The sequence below is a fragment of the Petromyzon marinus genome, chromosome 57 (assembly GCF_048934315.1).
Source record: "Petromyzon marinus isolate PM22_M1 ecotype Great Lakes invasive population chromosome 57, UKy_Petmar_22M1.pri1.0, whole genome shotgun sequence".
Taxonomy (NCBI): domain Eukaryota; kingdom Metazoa; phylum Chordata; class Hyperoartia; order Petromyzontiformes; family Petromyzontidae; genus Petromyzon; species Petromyzon marinus.
The window spans coordinates 4,292,915-4,312,555 of record NC_133723.1 but is presented as its reverse complement, the minus strand read 5'-3'; the positions used below and the strand labels follow the sequence as shown (position 1 = coordinate 4,312,555).

At 47.9% G+C, this 19,641-nt stretch overlaps 1 protein-coding gene across 1 annotated transcript in view; it reads left to right on the top strand.

Annotated features, from left to right (window-relative positions):
• EREG (epiregulin) overlaps nt 1-19,641 on the top strand; it is a 67,967-nt gene continuing 48,326 nt past the window's right edge. Inside the window, exon 1 of the mRNA XM_076052689.1 lies at nt 1-331. The gene's annotated coding sequence lies outside the window, so the exon portion shown is untranslated. The remainder of the gene's footprint in view (nt 332-19,641) is intronic.

Sequence of the window (19,641 nt, the reverse complement as noted above, 5' to 3'; positions counted from 1 at the left end):
TCCCTCACCTCACCCCCCCATCTCTCTCTCCACCCCGACGATGGCTCTGGGTTTGAAGATCACAGAATCCCCGCGGCAAACCTCGCGGAACGCACCGACGAGTAAATCACGCGTTGAACAGAACCCTGGATATTGGCGATATTTGACCCAGACGCTTCGTCGCAACTATGCGACAGGGCGCGTGCGTGCGCGCGTGCGTGCGTGCGCGTGCGTGCGTGCGTGCGCGCGTGTGTGTGTGCGTGTGTGTGTGCGTGTGTATGTGTGCGCGTGCGTGTGTTACCTGTCCCACGCGAAGTAAACAACCGCCACTCGGGAGACAAAGGCGGCCCGCGTGAGTTGTGATGCCCACCCCACAGACACCACACACCCCACACACCCCACAGACACCACACACCCCACAGACACCACACACCCCACACACCCCCCCCAATCCCACTCGTCACACTGACGGCCTTCACAGGGGTGCTGCTACTTGCTTACAGCACTTGCCCCCACCCCGCACCAACAGAATGCGCAGGCTATCTGGGGGAGCTTTGTCTTTGTGTGTATGTGGGGAGCGGTAGTGTAGCGGTTAGCGTGCTGCGAACCCGGCGAACCGAGTTCGATTCCCCGCCGAAGCGGTACTGGGTCTCGCCTAGGTCGACTCAGCCGCAAATGAGCGCCTGTTGCTGTGTGCAAAACATCGCCGCTGGGGATACAAAGGCGGCCGGGTGTGGTGCTGACCACCCCATCCACTCGTGTGCCGCGCCGGTCTTACTGAGCGCTTGCGAACAGCACTTGCCCCAGCAGTCTAGTTCAGGCAATACGGGGGTGGTGGGATCGTGATCTTTGCTTGTGCGTGTAGACGTAAAGTCCAGTGTGTTGAACTTCTTTCGCACCGTACACACACACTTCAGCGTGCGCATCCCTTACCTCGGCACAGGCAAAGTGGTTTCAACCCCCTGAATATTTCAAGTGCGAATAAGAGCAAAGGACAAAGATTCACCCCCTCCCCATCACGTGGGAGGCGAGTCCGCCTAAAGTTGGTGGTGTGTTCCACACAACTCCCGGCCGCCTTTGTCTCCCAAAGCTCGCTGGGCCCACTGGCTGGCCGTTCACGTGGCAAATGGACCTGCGGGCTGCGAATAGAACAAAAAAAATCCGTAAAACATCTCTTGGGTAATTTTCTAAACTATAAAACACGCGCGCACAGACGCCAACAGTGTACACGAATTTAGCCAAATATTGGCTCCAGGCACAGGCGCGGGTTTTGAGTTGGGGAGGTCGGTGAAGGGGAGGGGGGAGGTGGGAGGTGGGGGGAGGTGGCGGGGGGGAGGTGGGGGGGAAGGTGGGGGGGGGATGCCTGCGGATCAAAGAGAGGCACACGGCCGTCAGACAAGAGGAGAACATCGGCAACAATGAGGGAGCGAGGAGGAGGGGGAGTAGGGGGGGGAGTAGGGGGAGTAGGGGGAGTAGGGGGGGGAGTAGAGGGGGAGTAGGGGGAGTAGGGGGGGAGTAGGGGGAGGGGGAGTAGAGGGGGAGTAGGGGGAGTAGGGGGAGGAGGAGGAGGGGGAGTAGGGGGAGGAGTAGGGGTAGGAGTAGCGGGAGTAGGGGGAGTAGGAGGAGTAGGAGGAGGAGTAGGAGGGGGAGGAGGGGGAGTAGGAGGGGGAGTAGGGGGAGGATGAGGAGGGGGAGAGAGGGAGGAGGACGGGGAGTAGGAGTAGGAGGATGAGGAGGGGGAGTAGGGGGAGTAGGAGGGGGAGTAGGGGGAGTAGTAGGCGGAGTTGGAGGGGGAGTAGGGAAGGAGGAAGGGGAGGAGGGGGAGGAGGGGGAGGAGGAGGAGGAGGAGGGGGAGGAGGGGGAGTAGAGGGAGGAGGGGGAGGAGGGGGAGGAGGGGGAGGAGGGGGAGTAGTTTCAAGTTTCAAGTTTCATTTATTAGGTTATTCCCTGTGAGCCATGCGGCTCTTAAGTCGGGTGCAACCGCAACCAACAAAATTTGAACACAGAACATCTTAAAGCGACAACGCGTAACAGAAACATCCTGGAATTCAACCAGCAAAATATTCCACACACAAAACGTATTCAAACGCTGTGTGCAAAAATCACAATGTGTTGCAAGCCAACAACAACAACCATAAGACAATTTAGATTAACCACATGTTTTCGAATTACCAAAATAAAGCAACAAAAAGCAATGTAAGAACAGTAATCATAGTAACTGCGATTTTAAATTTAACAATAAACGATATACATAACACGTACGACAAAACCTGCAGCCATAGCTGGCAGCACGGCACTCCCAGTGTATGATGTGTGAGTGAGTCAGCAGCAGCGTGAGTGAGTGTATGATGTGCGAGTCAGCGTATGATGTGTGAGTGAGTCAGCGTCAGCATGAGTGAGTGTATGATGTGCGAGTCAGCGCACGATGTGTTAGTCAGCGCACGATGTGTGAGTCAGCGCATGATGAGTGAGTCAGTGTATGTGTGAGCGAGTCAGCGGCAGTGTGAGTGAGTGTAGGATGTGTTAGTCAGTGCATGATGAGTGAGTCAGTGTATGATGTGTGAGTGAGTCAGCGGCAGTGTGAGTGAGTGTATGATGTGCGAGTGAGCCAGCACACGCTGAGTAAACCTGTGTATGATGAGTGAATGGGTCAGTGGTTGTGCGAGTGTATGATGTGTGAGTGAGTAAGCGCATGATGAGCGAGTCAGTGCATGATGTGTGAGTGGGTCAGTGGTTGTGCGAGTGAGAGTATGATGTGCGAGTGAGCCAGCACACGATGAGTGAGTCAGTGTTTGATGTGTGAATGGGTCAGTGGTTGTGCGAGCGCATGATGTGTGAGTGAGTAAGCGCATGATGAGCGAGTCAGTGCATGATGTGTGAGTGAGTCAGTGCAAGGTGAGCGAGTCAGTGCATGATGTGTGAGTGAATCAGTGCATGATGAGCGAGTCAGTGCATGATGTGTGAGTGAGTCAGTGCATGATGAGCGAGTCAGTGCATGATGTGTGAGTGAGTCAGTGAATGATGTGTGAGTGAGTCAGTGCATGGTGTGAGTGAGTCAGTGTATGATGTGTGAGTGAGTCAGTGCATGATGTGTGAGTGAGTCAGTGTATGATGTGTGAGTGAGTCAGTGTATGATGTGTGAGTGAGTCAGTGTATGATGTGTGAGTGAGTCAGTGTATGATGTGTGAGTGAGTCAGTGCATGGTGTGAGTGAGTCAGTGCATGGTGTGAGTGAGTCAGTACATGATGTGTGAGTGAGTCAGTGCATGATGTGTGAGTGAATCAGTGCATGGTGTGAGTGAGTCAGTGTATGATGTGTGAGTGAGTCAGTGTATGATGTGTGAGTGAGTCAGTGCATGATGTGTGAGTGAGTCAGTGTATGATGTGTGAGTGAGTCAGTGTATGATGTGTAAGTGAGTCAGTGTATGATGTGTGAGTGAGTCAGTGTATGATGTGTGAGTGAGTCAGTGTATGATGTGTGAGTGAGTCAGTGCATGGTGTGAGTGAGTCAGTGCATGATGTGTAAGTGAGTCAGTGTATGATGTGTGAGTGAGTCAGTGTATGATGTGTGAGTGAGTCAGTGTATGATGTGTGAGTGAGTCAGTACATGATGTGTGAGTGAGTCAGTGTATGATGTGTGAGTGAGTCAGTACATGATGTGTGAGTGAGTCAGTACATGATGTGTGAGTGAGTCAGTACATGATGTGTGAGTGAGTCAGTGTATGATGTGTGAGTGAGTCAGTGCATGATGTGTAAGTGAGTCAGTGTATGATGTGTGAGTGAGTCAGTACATGATGTGTGAGTGAGTCAGTGCATAATGTGTGAGTGAGTCAGTGCATGATGTGTAAGTGAGTCAGTGTATGATGTGTGAGTGAGTCAGTACATGATGTGTGAGTGAGTCAGTGCATAATGTGTGAGTGAGTCAGTGCATGATGTGTGAGTGAGTCAGTGTATGATGTGTGAGTGAGTCAGTGCATGATGTGTGAGTGAGTCAGTGTATGATGTGTGAGTGAGTCAGTGTATGATGTGTAAGTGAGTCAGTGTATGATGTGTGAGTGAGTCAGTGCATGATGTGTGAGTGAGTCAGTACATGATGTGTGAGTGAGTCAGTGTATGATGTGTGAGTGAGTCAGTACATGATGTGTGAGTGAGTCAGTACATGATGTGTGAGTGAGTCAGTACATGATGTGTGAGTGAGTCAGTGCATGATGTGTGAGTGAGTCAGTACATGATGTGTGAGTGAGTCAGTGTATGATGTGTGAGTCAGTGTATGATGTGTGAGTGAGTCAGTGTATGATGTGTGAGTGAGTCAGTGTATGATGTGTGAGTGAGCCAGCACACGCTGAGTGAACCTGTGTATGATGAGTGAATGGGTCAGTGGTTGTGCGAGTATGATGTGCGAGTGAGCCAGCACACGATGAGTGAGTCAGTGTTTGATGTGTGAATGGGTCAGTGGTTGTGCGAGCGCATGATGTGTGAGTGAGTAAGCGCATGATGAGCGAGTCAGTGCATGATGTGTGAGTGAGTCAGTGCATGATGAGCGAGTCAGTGCATGATGTGTGAGTGAGTCAGTGCATGATGAGCGAGTCAGTGCATGATGTGTGAGTGAGTCAGTGAATGATGTGTGAGTGAGTCAGTGCATGGTGTGAGTGAGTCAGTGTATGATGTGTGAGTGAGTCAGTGCATGATGTGTGAGTGAGTCAGTGTATGATGTGTGAGTGAGTCAGTGTATGATGTGTGAGTGAGTCAGTGTATGATGTGTGAGTGAGTCAGTGTATGATGTGTGAGTGAGTCAGTGCATGGTGTGAGTGAGTCAGTGCATGGTGTGAGTGAGTCAGTACATGATGTGTGAGTGAGTCAGTGCATGATGTGTGAGTGAATCAGTGCATGGTGTGAGTGAGTCAGTATATGATGTGTGAGTGAGTCAGTGTATGATGTGTGAGTGAGTCAGTGCATGATGTGTGAGTGAGTCAGTGTATGATGTGTGAGTGAGTCAGTGTATGATGTGTAAGTGAGTCAGTGTATGATGTGTGAGTGAGTCAGTGTATGATGTGTGAGTGAGCCAGCACACGCTGAGTGAACCTGTGTATGATGAGTGAATGGGTCAGTGGTTGTGCGAGTGAGAGTATGATGTGCGAGTGAGCCAGCACACGATGAGTGAGTCAGTGTTTGATGTGTGAATGGGTCAGTGGTTGTGCGAGCGCATGATGTGTGAGTGAGTAAGCGCATGATGAGCGAGTCAGTGCATGATGTGTGAGTGAGTCAGTGCATGATGAGCGAGTCAGTGCATGATGTGTGAGTGAGTCAGTGCATGATGAGCGAGTCAGTGCATGATGTGTGAGTGAGTCAGTGAATGATGTGTGAGTGAGTCAGTGCATGGTGTGAGTGAGTCAGTGTATGATGTGTGAGTGAGTCAGTGCATGATGTGTGAGTGAGTCAGTGTATGATGTGTGAGTGAGTCAGTGTATGATGTGTGAGTGAGTCAGTGTATGATGTGTGAGTGAGTCAGTGTATGATGTGTGAGTGAGTCAGTGCATGGTGTGAGTGAGTCAGTGCATGGTGTGAGTGAGTCAGTACATGATGTGTGAGTGAGTCAGTGCATGATGTGTGAGTGAATCAGTGCATGGTGTGAGTGAGTCAGTGTATGATGTGTGAGTGAGTCAGTGTATGATGTGTGAGTGAGTCAGTGCATGATGTGTGAGTGAGTCAGTGTATGATGTGTGAGTGAGTCAGTGTATGATGTGTAAGTGAGTCAGTGTATGATGTGTGAGTGAGTCAGTGTATGATGTGTGAGTGAGTCAGTGTATGATGTGTGAGTGAGTCAGTGCATGGTGTGAGTGAGTCAGTGCATGATGTGTAAGTGAGTCAGTGTATGATGTGTGAGTGAGTCAGTGTATGATGTGTGAGTGAGTCAGGGTATGATGTGTGAGTGAATCAGTGTATGATGTGTGAGTGAGTCAGTGTATGATGTGTGAGTGAGTCAGTACATGATGTGTGAGTGAGTCAGTGTATGATGTGTGAGTGAGTCAGTGTATGATGTGTGAGTGAGTCAGTGTATGATGTGTGAGTGAGTCAGTGTATGATGTGTGAGTGAGTCAGTGTATGATGTGTGAGTGAGTCAGGGTATGATGTGTGAGTGAATCAGTGTATGATGTGTGAGTGAGTCAGTGTATGATGTGTGAGTGAGTCAGTACATGATGTGTGAGTGAGTCAGTGTATGATGTGTGAGTGAGTCAGTGTATGATGTGTGAGTGAGTCAGTGTATGATGTGTGAGTGAGTCAGTGTATGATGTGTGAGTGAGTCAGTGTATGATGTGTGAGTGAGTCAGTGTATGATGTGTGAGTGAGTCAGTGTATGATGTGTGAGTGAGTCAGTGCATGATGTGTAAGTGAGTCAGTGTATGATGTGTGAGTGAGTCAGTGCATGGTGTGAGTGAGTCAGTGTATGATGTGTGAGTGAGTCAGTGTATGATGTGTGAGTGAGTCAGTGTATGATGTGTGAGTGAGTCAGTGTATGATGTGTGAGTGAGCCAGCACACGCTGAGTGAACCTGTGTATGATGAGTGAATGGGTCAGTGGTTGTGCGAGTGAGAGTATGATGTGCGAGTGAGCCAGCACACGATGAGTGAGTCAGTGTTTTATGTGTGAATGGGTCAGTGGTTGTGCGAGCGCATGATGTGTGAGTGAGTAAGCGCATGATGAGCGAGTCAGTGCATGATGTGTGAGTGAGTCAGTGCATGATGAGCGAGTCAGTGCATGATGTGTGAGTGAGTCAGTGCATGATGAGCGAGTCAGTGCATGATGTGTGAGTTAGTCAGTGAATGATGTGTGAGTGAGTCAGTGCATGGTGTGAGTGAGTCAGTGTATGATGTGTGAGTGAGTCAGTGCATGATGTGTGAGTGAGTCAGTGTATGATGTGTGAGTGAGTCAGTGTATGATGTGTGAGTGAGTCAGTGTATGATGTGTGAGTGAGTCAGTGTATGATGTGTGAGTGAGTCAGTGCATGGTGTGAGTGAGTCAGTGCATGGTGTGAGTGAGTCAGTACATGATGTGTGAGTGAGTCAGTGCATGATGTGTGAGTGAATCAGTGCATGGTGTGAGTGAGTCAGTGTATGATGTGTGAGTGAGTCAGTGCATGATGTGTGAGTGAGTCAGTGTATGATGTGTGAGTGAGTCAGTGTATGATGTGTAAGTGAGTCAGTGTATGATGTGTGAGTGAGTCAGTGTATGATGTGTGAGTGAGTCAGTGTATGATGTGTGAGTGAGTCAGTGCATGGTGTGAGTGAGTCAGTGCATGATGTGTAAGTGAGTCAGTGTATGATGTGTGAGTGAGTCAGTGTATGATGTGTGAGTGAGTCAGGGTATGATGTGTGAGTGAATCAGTGTATGATGTGTGAGTGAGTCAGTGTATGATGTGTGAGTGAGTCAGTACATGATGTGTGAGTGAGTCAGTGTATGATGTGTGAGTGAGTCAGTGTATGATGTGTGAGTGAGTCAGTGTATGATGTGTGAGTCAGTGTATGATGTGTGAGTGAGTCAGTGTATGATGTGTGAGTGAGTCAGGGTATGATGTGTGAGTGAATCAGTGTATGATGTGTGAGTGAGTCAGTGTATGATGTGTGAGTGAGTCAGTACATGATGTGTGAGTGAGTCAGTGTATGATGTGTGAGTGAGTCAGTGTATGATGTGTGAGTGAGTCAGTGTATGATGTGTGAGTGAGTCAGTGTATGATGTGTGAGTGAGTCAGTGTATGATGTGTGAGTGAGTCAGTGTATGATGTGTGAGTGAGTCAGTGTATGATGTGTGAGTGAGTCAGTGCATGATGTGTAAGTGAGTCAGTGTATGATGTGTGAGTGAGTCAGTGCATGGTGTGAGTGAGTCAGTGTATGATGTGTGAGTGAGTCAGTGTATGATGTGTGAGTGAGTCAGTGTATGATGTGTGAGTGAGTCAGTGTATGATGTGTGAGTGAGTCAGTGTATGATGTGTGAGTGAGTCAGTGTATGATGTGTGAGTGAGTCAGTGTATGATGTGTGAGTGAGTCAGTGTATGATGTGTGAGTGAGTCAGTGTATGATGTGTGAGTGAGTCAGTGTATGATGTGTGAGTGAGTCAGTGTATGATGTGTGAGTGAGTCAGTGTATGATGTGTGAGTGAGTCAGTGTATGATGTGTGAGTGAGTCAGTGTATGATGTGTGAGTGAGTCAGTGTATGATGTGTGAGTGAGTCAGTGTATGATGTGTGAGTGAGTCAGTGTATGATGTGTAAGTGAGTCAGTGTATGATGTGTGAGTGAGTCAGTACATGGTGTGAGTGAGTCAGTGTATGATGTGTGAGTGAGTCAGTGTATGATGTGTGAGTGAGTCAGTGTATGATGTGTGAGTCAGTGTATGATGTGTGAGTGAGTCAGTGTATGATGTGTGAGTGAGTCAGTGTATGATGTGTGAGTGAGTCAGTGTATGATGTGTGAGTGAGTCAGTGTATGATGTGTGAGTGAGTCAGTGTATGATGTGTGAGTGAGTCAGTGTATGATTTGTGAGTGAGTCAGTGTATGATGTGTGAGTGAGTCAGTGCATGGTGTGAGTGAGTCAGTGTATGATGTGTGAGTGAGTCAGTGTATGATGTGTGAGTGAGTCAGTGTATGATGTGTGAGTGAGTCAGTGTATGCTGTGTGAGTGAGTCAGTGTATGATGTGTGAGTGAGTCAGTGTATGATGTGTGAGTGAGTCAGTGTATGATGTGTGAGTGAGTCAGTGTATGATGTGTGAGTGAGTCAGTGTATGATGTGTGAGTCAGTGTATGATGTGTGAGTGAGTCAGTGTATGATGTGTGAGTGAGTCAGTGTATGATGTGTGAGTGAGTCAGTGTATGATGTGTGAGTGAGTCAGTGTATGATGTGTGAGTGAGTCAGTGTATGATGTGTGAGTGAGTCAGTGTATGATGTGTGAGTGAGTCAGTGTATGATGTGTGAGTGAGTCAGTGTATGATGTGTGAGTGAGTCAGTGCATGATGTGTAAGTGAGTCAGTGTATGATGTGTGAGTGAGTCAGTGCATGGTGTGAGTGAGTCAGTGTATGATGTGTGAGTGAGTCAGTGTATGATGTGTGAGTGAGTCAGTGTATGATGTGTGAGTGAGTCAGTGCATGGTGTGAGTGAGTCAGTGTATGATGTGTGAGTGAGTCAGTGTATGATGTGTGAGTGAGTCAGTGTATGATGTGTGAGTGAGTCAGTGTATGATGTGTGAGTGAGTCAGTGTATGATGTGTGAGTGAGTCAGTGTATGATGTGTGAGTGAGTCAGTGTATGATGTGTGAGTGAGTCAGTGTATGATGTGTGAGTGAGTCAGTGTATGATGTGTGAGTGAGTCAGTGCATGATGTGTAAGTGAGTCAGTGTATGATGTGTGAGTGAGTCAGTGCATGGTGTGAGTGAGTCAGTGTATGATGTGTGAGTGAGTCAGTGTATGATGTGTGAGTGAGTCAGTGTATGATGTGTGAGTGAGTCAGTGTATGATGTGTGAGTGAGTCAGTGTATGATGTGTGAGTGAGTCAGTGTATGATGTGTGAGTGAGTCAGTGTATGGTGTGTGAGTGAGTCAGTGTATGATGTGTGAGTGAGTCAGTGTATGATGTGTGAGTGAGTCAGTGCATGATGTGTAAGTGAGTCAGTGTATGATGTGTGAGTGAGTCAGTGCATGGTGTGAGTGAGTCAGTGTATGATGTGTGAGTGAGTCAGTGTATGATGTGTGAGTGAGTCAGTGTATGATGTGTGAGTGAGTCAGTGTATGATGTGTGAGTGAGTCAGTGTATGATGTGTGAGTGAGTCAGTGTATGATGTGTGAGTGAGTCAGTGTATGATGTGTGAGTGAGTCAGTGTATGATGTGTGAGTGAGTCAGTGTATGATGTGTGAGTGAGTCAGTGTATGATGTGTGAGTGAGTCAGTGTATGATGTGTGAGTGAGTCAGTGCATGATGTGTAAGTGAGTCAGTGTATGATGTGTGAGTGAGTCAGTGCATGGTGTGAGTGAGTCAGTGTATGATGTGTGAGTGAGTCAGTGTATGATGTGTGAGTGAGTCAGTGTATGATGTGTGAGTGAGTCAGTGTATGATGTGTGAGTGAGTCAGTGTATGATGTGTGAGTGAGTCAGTGTATGATGTGTGAGTGAGTCAGTGTATGATGTGTGAGTGAGTCAGTGTATGATGTGTGAGTGAGTCAGTGTATGATGTGTGAGTGAGTCAGTGCATGATGTGTAAGTGAGTCAGTGTATGATGTGTGAGTGAGTCAGTGCATGGTGTGAGTGAGTCAGTGTATGATGTGTGAGTGATTCAGTGCATGATGTGTGAGTGAGTCAGTGTATGATGTGTGAGTGAGTCAGTGTATGATGTGTGAGTGAGTCAGTGTATGATGTGTGAGTGAGTCAGTGTATGATGTGTGAGTGAGTCAGTGCATGATGTGTGAGTGAGTCAGTGTATGATGTGTGAGTGAGTCAGTGTATGATGTGTGAGTGAGTCAGTGTATGATGTGTGAGTGAGTCAGTGTATGATGTGTGAGTGAGTCAGTGTATGATGTGTGAGTGAGTCAGTGTATGATGTGTGAGTGAGTCAGTGTATGATGTGTGAGTGAGTCAGTACATGATGTGTGAGTGAGTCAGTGTATGATGTGTGAGTGAGTCAGTACATGATGTGTGAGTGAGTCAGTGTATGATGTTTGAGTGAGTCAGTACATGATGTGTGAGTGAGTCAGTGTATGATGTGTGAGTGAGTCAGTGTATGATGTGTGAGTGAGTCAGTACATGATGTGTGAGTGAGTCAGTGTATGATGTGTGAGCGAGTCAGTGTATGATGTGTGAGTGAGTCAGTGTATGATGTGTGAGTGAGTCAGTGTATGATGTGTGAGTGAGTCAGTGCATGATGTGTGAGTGAGTCAGTGTATGATGTGTGAGTGAGTCAGTGCATGGTGTGAGTGAGTCAGTGTATGATGTGTGAGTGAGTCAGTGTATGATGTGTGAGTGAGTCAGTGTATGATGTGTGAGTGAGTCAGTGTATGATGTGTGAGTGAGTCAGTGTATGATGTGTGAGTGAGTCAGTGTATGATGTGTGAGTGAGTCAGTGTATGATGTGTGAGTGAGTCAGTGTATGATGTGTGAGTGAGTCAGTGTATGATGTGTGAGTGAGTCAGTGTATGATGTGTGAGTGAGTCAGTGTATGATGTGTGAGTGAGTCAGTGTATGATGTGTGAGTGAGTCAGTGTATGATGTGTGAGTGAGTCAGTGCATGGTGTGAGTGAGTCAGTGTATGATGTGTGAGTGAGTCAGTGTATGATGTGTGAGTGAGTCAGTGTATGATGTGTGAGTGAGTCAGTGTGTGATGTGTGAGTGAGTCAGTGTATGATGTGTGAGTGAGTCAGTGTATGATGTGTGAGTGAGTCAGTGTATGATGTGTGAGTGAGTCAGTGTATGATGTGTGAGTGAGTCAGTGTATGATGTGTGAGTGAGTCAGTGCATGATGTGTAAGTGAGTCAGTGTATGTTGTGTGAGTGAGTCAGTGCATGGTGTGAGTGAGTCAGTGTATGATGTGTGAGTGAGTCAGTGTATGATGTGTGAGTGAGTCAGTGTATGATGTGTGAGTGAGTCAGTGTATGATGTGTGAGTGAGTCAGTGTATGATGTGTGAGTGAGTCAGTGTATGATGTGTGAGTGAGTCAGTGTATGATGTGTGAGTGAGTCAGTGTATGATGTGTGAGTGAGTCAGTGTATGATGTGTGAGTGAGTCAGTGCATGATGTGTAAGTGAGTCAGTGTATGATGTGTGAGTGAGTCAGTGCATGGTGTGAGTGAGTCAGTGTATGATGTGTGAGTGAGTCAGTGTATGATGTGTGAGTGAGTCAGTGCATGATGTGTAAGTGAGTCAGTGTATGATGTGTGAGTGAGTCAGTGCATGGTGTGAGTGAGTCAGTGTATGATGTGTGAGTGAGTCAGTGTATGATGTGTGAGTGAGTCAGTGTATGATGTGTGAGTGAGTCAGTGTATGATGTGTGAGTGAGTCAGTGTATGATGTGTGAGTGAGTCAGTGTATGATGTGTGAGTGAGTCAGTGTATGATGTGTGAGTGAGTCAGTGTATGATGTGTGAGTGAGTCAGTGCATGGTGTGAGTGAGTCAGTGTATGATGTGTGAGTGAGTCAGTGTATGATGTGTGAGTGAGTCAGTGTATGATGTGTGAGTGAGTCAGTGTATGATGTGTGAGTGAGTCTGTGTATGATGTGTGAGTGAGTCAGTGTATGATGTGTGAGTGAGTCAGTGTATGATGTGTGAGTGAGTCAGTGTATGATGTGTGAGTGAGTCAGTGTATGATGTGTGAGTGAGTCAGTGTATGATGTGTGAGTGAGTCAGTGTATGATGTGTGAGTGAGTCAGTGCATGATGTGTAAGTGAGTCAGTGTATGATGTGTGAGTGAGTCAGTGCATGGTGTGAGTGAGTCAGTGTATGATGTGTGAGTGAGTCAGTGTATGATGTGTGAGTGAGTCAGTGCATGATGTGTAAGTGAGTCAGTGTATGATGTGTGAGTGAGTCAGTGCATGGTGTGAGTGAGTCAGTGTATGATGTGTGAGTGAGTCAGTGTATGATGTGTGAGTGAGTCAGTGTATGATGTGTGAGTGAGTCAGTGTATGATGTGTGAGTGAGTCAGTGTATGATGTGTGAGTGAGTCAGTGTATGTTGTGTGAGTGAGTCAGTGCATGGTGTGAGTGAGTCAGTGTATGATGTGTGAGTGAGTCAGTGTATGATGTGTGAGTGAGTCAGTGTATGATGTGTGAGTGAGTCAGTGTATGATGTGTGAGTGAGTCAGTGTATGTTGTGTGAGTGAGTCAGTGCATGGTGTGAGTGAGTCAGTGTATGATGTGTGAGTGAGTCAGTGTATGATGTGTGAGTGAGTCAGTGTATGATGTGTGAGTGAGTCAGTGTATGATGTGTGAGTGAGTCAGTGTATGATGTGTGAGTGAGTCAGTGTATGATGTGTGAGTGAGTCAGTGTATGATGTGTGAGTGAGTCAGTGTATGATGTGTGAGTGAGTCAGTGTATGATGTGTGAGTGAGTCAGTGCATGATGTGTAAGTGAGTCAGTGTATGATGTGTGAGTGAGTCAGTGCATGGTGTGAGTGAGTCAGTGTATGATGTGTGAGTGAGTCAGTGTATGATGTGTGAGTGAGTCAGTGCATGATGTGTAAGTGAGTCAGTGTATGATGTGTGAGTGAGTCAGTGCATGGTGTGAGTGAGTCAGTGTATGATGTGTGAGTGAGTCAGTGTATGATGTGTGAGTGAGTCAGTACATGATGTGTGAGTGAGTCAGTGTATGATGTGTGAGTGAGTCAGTGTATGATGTGTGAGTGAGTCAGTGTATGATGTGTGAGTGAGTCAGTGTATGATGTGTGAGTGAGTCAGTGTATGATGTGTGAGTGAGTCAGTGTATGATGTGTGAGTGAGTCAGTGTATGATGTGTGAGTGAGTCAGTGTATGATGTGTGAGTGAGTCAGTGTATGATGTGTGAGTGAGTCAGTGTATGATGTGTGAGTGAGTCAGTGTATGATGTGTGAGCGAGTCAGTGTATGATGTGTGAGTGAGTCAGTGTATGATGTGCGAGTGAGTCAGTGTATGATGTGTGAGTGAGTCAGTGTATGATGTGTGAGCGAGTCAGTGTATGATGTGTGAGTGAGTCAGTGTATGATGTGTGAGTGAGTCAGTGTATGATGTGTGAGTGAGTCAGTGTATGATGTGTGAGTGAGTCAGTGTATGATGTGTGAGTGAGTCAGTACATGATGTGTGAGTGAGTCAGTGTATGATGTGTGAGTGAGTCAGTGTATGATGTGTGAGTGAGTTAGTGTATGATGTGTGAGTGAGTCAGTGTATGATGTGTGAGTGAGTCAGTGTATGATGTGTGAGTGAGTCAGTGTATGATGTGTGAGTGAGTCAGTGTATGATGTGTGAGTGAGTCAGTGTATGATGTGTGAGTGAGTTAGTGTATGATGTGTGAGTGAGTCAGTGTATGATGTGTGAGTGAGTCAGTGTATGATGTGTGAGTGAGTCAGTGTATGATGTGTGAGTGAGTCAGTGTATGATGTGTGAGTGAGTCAGTGTATGATGTGTGAGTGAGTCAGTGTATGGTGTGTGAGTGAGTCAGTGCATGGTGTGTGAGTGAGTCAGTGTATGATGTGTGAGTGAGTTAGTGTATGATGTGTGAGTGAGTCAGTGTATGATGTGTGAGTGAGTCAGTGTATGATGTGTGAGTGAGTCAGTGTATGATGTGTGAGTGAGTCAGTGTATGATGTGTGAGTGAGTCAGTGTATGATGTGTGAGTGAGTCAGTGTATGATGTGTGAGTGAGTCAGTGTATGATGTGTGAGTGAGTCAGTGTATGATGTGAGTGAGTCAGTGTATGATGTGTGAGTGAGTCAGTGTATGATGTGAGTGAGTCAGTGTATGATGTGTGAGTGAGTCAGTGTATGATGTGTGAGTGAGTCAGTGCATGGTGTGTGAGTGAGTCAGTGTATGATGTGTGAGTGAGTCAGTGTATGATGTGTGAGTGAGTCAGTGTATGATGTGTGAGTGAGTTAGTGTATGATGTGTGAGTGAGTCAGTGTATGATGTGTGAGTGAGTCAGTGTATGATGTGTGAGTGAGTCAGTGTATGATGTGTGAGTGAGTCAGTGTATGATGTGTGAGTGAGTCAGTGTATGATGTGTGAGTGAGTCAGTGTATGGTGTGTGAGTGAGTCAGTGCATGGTGTGTGAGTGAGTCAGTGTATGATGTGTGAGTGAGTTAGTGTATGATGTGTGAGTGAGTCAGTGTATGATGTGTGAGTGAGTCAGTGTATGATGTGTGAGTGAGTCAGTGTATGATGTGTGAGTGAGTCAGTGTATGATGTGTGAGTCAGTGTATGATGTGTGAGTGAGTCAGTGTATGATGTGTGAGTGAGTCAGTGTATGATGTGTGAGTGAGTCAGTGTATGATGTGTGAGTGAGTCAGTGTATGATGTGTGAGTGAGTCAGTGTATGATGTGTGAGTGAGTCAGTGTATGATGTGTGAGTGAGTCAGTGCATGATGTGTAAGTGAGTCAGTGTATGATGTGTGAGTGAGTCAGTGCATGGTGTGAGTGAGTCAGTGTATGATGTGTGAGTGAGTCAGTGTATGATGTGTGAGTGAGTCAGTGTATGATGTGTGAGTGAGTCAGTGTATGATGTGTGAGTGAGTCAGTGTATGATGTGTGAGTGAGTCAGTGCATGATGTGTGAGTGAGTCAGTGCATGATGTGTGAGTGAGTCAGTGTATGATGTGTGAGTGAGTCAGTGTATGATGTGTGAGTGAGTCAGTGTATGATGTGTGAGTGAGTCAGTGTATGATGTGTGAGTGAGTCAGTGTATGATGTGTGAGTGAGTCAGTGTATGATGTGTGAGTGAGTCAGTGTATGATGTGTGAGTGAGTCAGTGCATGGTGTGAGTGAGTCAGTGTATGATGTGTGAGTCAGTGTATGATGTGTGAGTGAGTCAGTGTATGATGTGTGAGTGAGTCAGTGTATGATGTGTGAGTGAGTCAGTGCATGGTGTGAGTGAGTCAGTGTATGATGTGTGAGTCAGTGTATGATGTGTGAGTGAGTCAGTGTATGATGTGTGAGTGAGTCAGTGTATGATGTGTGAGTGAGTCAGTGCATGGTGTGAGTGAGTCAGTGTATGATGTGTGAGTCAGTGTATGATGTGTGAGTGAGTCAGTGTATGATGTGTGAGTGAGTCAGTGTATGATGTGTGAGTGAGTCAGTGCATGGTGTGAGTGAGTCAGTGTATGATGTGTGAGTCAGTGTATGATGTGTGAGTGAGTCAGTGCATGGTGTGAGCGAGTCAGTGTATGATGTGTGAGTCAGTGTATGATGTGTGAGTCAGTGTATGATGTGTGAGTGAGTCAGTGTATGATGTGTGAGTGAGTCAGTGTATGGTGTGTGAGTGAGTCAGTGTATGATGTGTGAGTCAGTGTATGATGTGTGAGTGAGTCAGTGTATGATGTGTGAGTGAGTCAGTGTATGATGTGTGAGTGAGTCAGTGTATGATGTGTGAGTGAGTCAGTGTATGATGTGTGAGTGAGTCAGTGTATGATGTGTGAGTGAGTCAGTGCATGGTGTGAGTGAGTCAGTGTATGATGTGTGAGTCAGTGTATGATGTGTGAGTGAGTCAGTGCATGGTGTGAGCGAGTCAGTGTATGATGTGTGAGTCAGTGTATGATGTGTGAGTGAGTCAGTGTATGATGTGTGAGTGAGTCAGTGTATGATGTGTGAGTGAGTCAGTGCATGGTGTGAGTGAGTCAGTGTATGATGTGTGAGTCAGTGTATGATGTGTGAGTGAGTCAGTGCATGGTGTGAGCGAGTCAGTGTATGATGTGTGAGTCAGTGTATGATGTGTGAGTGAGTCAGTGTATGATGTGTGAGTGAGTCAGTGTATGATGTGTGAGTGAGTCAGTGTATGGTGTGTGAGTGAGTCAGTGTATGATGTGTGAGTCAGTGTATGATGTGTGAGTGAGTCAGTGCATGGTGTGAGCGAGTCAGTGTATGATGTGTGAGTCAGTGTATGATGTGTGAGTGAGTCAGTGTATGATGTGTGAGTGAGTCAGTGTATGATGTGTGAGTGAGTCAGTGTATGGTGTGTGAGTGAGTCAGTGTATGATGTGTGAGTCAGTGTATGATGTGTGAGTGAGTCAGTGTATGATGTGTGAGTGAGTCAGTGTATGATGTGTGAGTGAGTCAGTGTATGGTGTGTGAGTGAGTCAGTGTATGATGTGTGAGTCAGTGTATGATGTGTGAGTGAGTCAGTGTATGATGTGTGAGTCAGTGTATGATGTGTGAGTGAGTCAGTGCATGGTGTGAGTGAGTCAGTGTATGATGTGTGAGTCAGTGTATGATGTGTGAGTGAGTCAGTGCATGGTGTGAGCGAGTCAGTGTATGATGTGTGAGTCAGTGTATGATGTGTGAGTGAGTCAGTGTATGATGTGTGAGTGAGTCAGTGTATGATGTGTGAGTGAGTCAGTGCATGGTGTGAGTGAGTCAGTGTATGATGTGTGAGTCAGTGTATGATGTGTGAGTGAGTCAGTGCATGGTGTGAGCGAGTCAGTGTATGATGTGTGAGTCAGTGTATGATGTGTGAGTGAGTCAGTGTATGATGTGTGAGTGAGTCAGTGTATGATGTGTGAGTGAGTCAGTGTATGGTGTGTGAGTGAGTCAGTGTATGATGTGTGAGTCAGTGTATGATGTGTGAGTGAGTCAGTGCATGGTGTGAGCGAGTCAGTGTATGATGTGTGAGTCAGTGTATGATGTGTGAGTGAGTCAGTGTATGATGTGTGAGTGAGTCAGTGTATGATGTGTGAGTGAGTCAGTGTATGGTGTGTGAGTGAGTCAGTGTATGATGTGTGAGTCAGTGTATGATGTGTGAGTGAGTCAGTGTATGATGTGTGAGTGAGTCAGTGTATGATGTGTGAGTGAGTCAGTGTATGGTGTGTGAGTGAGTCAGTGTATGATGTGTGAGTCAGTGTATGATGTGTGAGTGAGTCAGTGTATGATGTGTGAGTGAGTCAGTGCATGATGTGTGAGTGAGTCAGTGTATGATGTGTGAGTGAGTCAGTGTATGATGTGTAAGTGAGTCAGTGTATGATGTGTGAGTGAGTCAGTGTATGATGTGTGAGTGAGTCAGTGTATGGTGTGTGAGTGAGTCAGTGTATGATGTGTGAGTCAGTGTATGATGTGTGAGTGAGTCAGTGTATGATGTGTGAGTGAGTCAGTGTATGATGTGTGAGTGAGTCAGTGTATGATGTGTGAGTGAGTCAGTGTATGATGTGTGAGTGAGTCAGTGTATGATGTGTGAGTGAGTCAGTACATGATGTGTGAGTGAGTCAGTGTATGATGTGTGAGTGAGTCAGTGTATGATGTGTGAGTGAGTCAGTGTATGATGTGTGAGTGAGTCAGTGTATGATGTGTGAGTGAGTCAGTGTATGATGTGTGAGTGAGTGTATGATGTGTGAGTGAGTCAGTGTATGATGTGTGAGTGAGTCAGTGTATGATGTGTGAGTGAGTCAGTGTATGATGTGTGAGTGAGTCAGTGTATGATGTGTGAGTCAGTACATGATGTGTGAGTGAGTCAGTGTATGATGTGTGAGTGAGTCAGTGTATGATGTGTGAGTGAGTCAGTACATGATGTGTGAGTGAGTCAGTGTATGATGTGTGAGTGAGTCAGTGTATGATGTGTGAGTGAGTCAGTGTATGATGTGTGAGTGAGTCAGTGTATGATGTGTGAGTGAGTCAGTGTATGATGTGTGAGTGAGTCAGTGTATGATGTGTGAGTGAGTCAGTGTATGATGTGTGAGTGAGTCAGTGCATGATGTGTGAGTGAGTCAGTGTATGATGTGTGAGTGAGTCAGTGTATGATGTGTGAGTGAGTCAGTGTATGATGTGTGAGTGAGTCAGTGTATGATGTGTGAGTGAGTCAGTGTATGATGTGTGAGTCAGTGTATGATGTGTGAGTGAGTCAGTGTATGATGTGTAAGTGAGTCAGTGTATGATGTGTGAGTGAGTCAGTGTATGATGTGTGAGTGAGTCAGTGTCGACTCACTCTGCTCGCGCCGTCGCCCCCCTCCAGCTCCATCGCCCCCCCCGGCCCCGTCGCCCCCCCCCCCCCTCGACTCCCCCGGCTCCCCCGGCCCCCGCACCAACGGCCCGGTAGCGCCCCGGGAGCGCGCCTCAGGTGGGAGTAGGGGGAGGAGGGGGAGGAGAGGGAGGAGGGGGAGGAGAGGGAGGAGGGGGAGGAGAGGGAGGAGGGGGAGGAGGGGGAGAAGGGGGAGTAGAGGGAGGAGTGGGAGGAGGGGGAGGAGGGGGAGGAGAGGGAGGAGGGGGAGGAGGGAGAGGAGAGGGAGGAGGGGGAGTAGAGGGAGGAGGGGGGGGAGGGGGAGGAGAGGGAGGAGGGGGAGGAGGGGGAGGAGTGGGAGGAGGGGGAGGAGGGGGAGGAGGGGGAGTAGAGGGAGGAGTGGGAGGAGGGGGAGGAGGGGGAGGAGAGGGAGGAGGGGGAGGAGGGAGAGGAGAGGGAGGAGGGGGGGGAGGGGGAGGAGAGGGAGGAGGGGGAGGAGGGGGAGGAGTGGGAGGAGGGGGAGGAGGGGGAGGAGGGGGAGGAAGGGGAGGAGGGGGAGGAGGGGGAGTAGGGGGGAGGGGGAGGGGGTGTGAGGCGGGGCCAACTCGTCTGTGTTTGTGACCTTCACGGCGGCAAGGCGCCTGCGTCACTCGCGACTACGAAGCAGTCGCGGTGGGGTGGTGGTGGTGGGTGGTGGTGGTGGGTGGTGGGGTTAGGGGTGGTGGTGGTGGGGGTGGTGGTGGGGGTAGTGGTGGGTGGTGGTGGTGGTGGGGGTGGTGGTGGTGGTGGTGGGAGTGGTGGGGGTGATGGGGGTGGTGGGCGTGCTGGTGGTGGGTGGTGGTGGTGGGGGTAGTGGTGGGTGGTGGTGGTGGGTGGTGGGGGTGGGGGTGGAGGTGGTGGGTGGTGGGGGTGGTGGTGGGTGGTGGTGGTGGGTGGTGGGGGTGGGGGTAGTGGTGGGTGGTGGTGGTGGGTGGTGGGGGTGGGGGTGGAGGTGGTGGGTGGTGGGGGTGGTGGTGGGTGGTGGTGGTGGGT